Below are 3769 nucleotides of genomic sequence, written 5' to 3' on the forward strand. Positions count from 1 at the left end.
TTATTGTGTTATGTGTGATTGAATTCTTTCTCTTTTATGCTTCGTTATTTCATCGATCATTTATTGTTTACGCTGTGAGTAGAGTAGATTCAATTCAATTGTTTTAGCATATTACAATCCATAGTTTGAATCTATGATAAATTTCTACATACAAATAGTGTAGAAGTGTGTCTTCCTTTATTACAAATAGCCTAGGTTTGTGTGCCATTTTTCTTTCAACAAGTTATTTCCTACAATTATAATTTTTCATGTAGCATAGATTAGTCAAATTGGTCTATGTACATCTATCTTTCATTTTAGTACTTCCATCTACATAAATCAAAAAGAGAAATAGATACTGCATGTTGCACATATAGTGTTGATTCCTCTTAACTTTGTACGAATTGCAGGGTGGCAATTAAATTTGAAACCCTTGGGAGTTGTAGCATTGTTGGTGGAAAATTGAGGGCCATCAACAAGATACCTGAAAAACCTTATGAATGTAAGAAGAAGACAAATCTAACTCATATGCCACTTGCCCAATCCTATGAGTAACCTTGTAGGGTCCATAAAATTTTGGAGCTAATTCTTCTTGTTCTTGTGCTTAAGTGTAGATTTGTTATAAGGTTGTAACCTTGAAAATCCCCAATCACCCTCCTCAAATTGTATTTCACTTTGATGTTGATCTTCTTGTTGCTTCATCCTATTTTGTGTTATTTGAAGGTTTTCCTTAAGAATTGTCGAAGTTTCTTTAGCCTTCTCCATATGTGATTCCATTATTGGTTCATATTTATGAAGGGAACAAAATGAAATACATATTTAGAACCAAAATGTAGAGATACAATGAAACTTGACTTCTATTAATAAATGCAAGGTGTTGAAACTGTAAAAAGTAGAATGAAACAAACCAACTCAAATGGTGGTAACTTATCTCTAAGAAGAGATGTGAAGGCTAGGCGCCTTTGCCAGAGTGAGTTACAATGAGGCCGAAAGCCCCTTTTTAACATCAAAAGTAATGAGAAAACCATAAACATCCAAAAACTTAACCCTAGGATACGAAACACCAAAAGGCTTGTGGGCCCCACTGGGCTTAGTTGGTACTTCAACTTCCCATGGTAGTAAATTTTGCATGCTCAATATCTAGTTGGAAAGGTCTAGCGAAAATTACACATTTCGATTGACTCGGGCTATGCCAATGTCTATATCCTAGGTCCTTACCAAATCAAAAAAAGTTCATTGAGGGCCTCAAAGTGGCCCACTAGAGGTTTAGGACCTAAAAAATTATAGAAAATTTCCGAGTTAGAGAACTGTGATTTGAGTTAGTGGAGTAGGTAGATGGCCACTGATATCCATCTAGATCAGTCCTCCCCCCTTAAGAAGCAACAATCTCCATTACATTGAGTGATCCTATGAAATGGGGAAACTTTTACTGAATTTAGCTCTTGGTGAGTCACTTGCCTTAGTGAAGAAACCTTCCAGCTTTCACAACTTGGTAGAGTTAGATGTGCTGTTGGTGGGTATCCTTTTTCTTAGTGTCCATAATATGATCTGATATAGCCGATCCCGTTTAATGCAGTCAATATTGAGCTTTGTGGGGGAAAATTTCTCGGTTGCCTTTGAGGTGTCCAACAGAGGTGGATAATATGGTCGAAGAAACTCCACATTGAACACTGGGTGCAAGCCAAGGAATGGGGGATTAATCAATTCAAAATCAATATCACCCACTACTGTTGTGATTGTATAAAACCCATATCAGAGTGGTCTAACCTTCTTATTGGGGCTTGTGAGGTGCTCTTTCTGTAAATGTAACCACACCTTATCACCAACTTGAAACTTATGTGGAAGCTTGTGTTGGTCATGTCACTACTTGTACTTGGAATTGAATTTCTACATGATACCATGGACCTATTTTGGAGGTGTTGTATCTACTTAACAAATTTGACTACCCTGTCTGCCTCGATCTGAGCATATGAGGACTTAGTCGATGAAGATGCAATGGGAATAACAACATAATTAGGGCAATGGTCGGAACCCCAAGCACACCTGAAAGGAGCTATGGCCAATAGAGTTGTGCAGGGATCTAATATAGCTTCGATGAACATATGGAAGTTTTTCATCCCACGTATGTGAGTGCTTGGAGTTGTACATGCACAAGATATGTGTAATCATCTTATTGACCACTTCTATTTTTCCATCTGATTGGTCATAAAAGGAAGTCAATTTGGTCAACTTGGTATCCACGAGACACTATAGGCTGGACCAAAAGGTCTTCAGGAACTTGTTGTGCCTATCTAAAATAATGGTATGAGGTAGCCCGAAATGAACCCAAACATGTTCAAAGAAGAGTTTACTAGTGGCTTCAATTGTGATATTCTTCTTGCATGGTGCCAGAATGGCCATATCAAAGAAGTGTTTGACCACCACAAACACACAATCATTTCCATTCTTGGTGGATGGAAAATCTGACATGTAATCCATGGAGATTGACTCCCACAACTTGTTTGACGTAGGTAGAGGAGTGTACAACCCTTCTTTTTCATGGTTGGTTTAACAATGACATAAGTGGTGCATGATCTGATATATCATTGGACATCTTGTCGAAGCTTTGGCCAGTAGAAATACTATTGAAGTATTGATATTTTCTTCTCCACACCAAAGTTCCCTTGCACTTGACTATAATGTGCCTCCCATATTTGCTTGAAATGCTCACTTGAAGGAACACAAAGGTGGCCCAAGTAGCACAATATTGCATCCTAGAGGTGGAATTATGGAACTTGCTTACCTGCCATGAACATATAGCATATGTCAATGAATTCCAAGTCATTATTACATAATTGTGACCACCTAGAGGTCTCATGCCCATAAGATTTAAGAACTATGGTTAAAACCACAACTAGGGGCTAACTGAGGCAATCTGTGACATGATTGGTGTTAGCCTTCTTGTATTTGGTGGTCAAATGGAATTGTTGCAGGTATGTGGAAATTTCTAATTGCATCCATTTTATAACTTACCATGTGTATGCATAAATTCTAGAGGCCTATGATCAATGTGGATGATTGTCTCCTTCCCCATAATATAATGCTTCCATTTTTGACAGGCCTACATGATGAAGTACATCACCTTATCATAGGTGGGGTATCTCTGAACAACATAAAATAGTGTTTCACTACGATAGGCCACTAGATGTCGTTATTGAGTGAGGAATGCACCAATAGCATAGTTAGAGGCATATATCTCAATCTTAAATGGTTTTTGCAGGTTGGCAAGGTAAAGACTAGTGCAAAATAAAGGTAGTTTTTCAAATCATCGAATGCCTTCTGTTGTGACTTAGACTAGAAAAATGATGCTTTTGCTCCTCTCTTGGTCACTTGACTTAAGGGCCAAGTAATATAAGAGAACCCCAACACGTATCTTCAACAGAAGTTAGCAAAGCCTAAGAAGAAATGAAACTATGTTAGAGCCATCGGGGCTACAAAATCTCAAATGACTTGGATATTGGTTGGATCCACATGCAAACCCTACCTCGGTATTGGACCTTGTTCATGCTAAAGGATAATTTTTTTAAGTTAGCACATAGCTTGTGCTATTGTAGAGTGTGAAGTACCTGCTGAATATGTTGCAAGTGTTTTTCTCAACTCTTGTTGAAGATCAGGATGTCATCCACATATACAACCACAAAAGAATGGTTAAAAGTTGCAATATATCACCCATCAACCTCATGAAAGTTGCTCGAGAATTCGTTAAACGAAAGGGCATGACCAACCATTCAAAAATACACTCCTTATACTT

Source organism: Pinus tabuliformis, chromosome 6, assembly GCF_031772625.1.
Source record: "Pinus tabuliformis cultivar Carrire ecotype Pingquan chromosome 6, CPIR1, whole genome shotgun sequence".
Lineage (NCBI taxonomy): Eukaryota > Viridiplantae > Streptophyta > Pinopsida > Pinales > Pinaceae > Pinus > Pinus tabuliformis.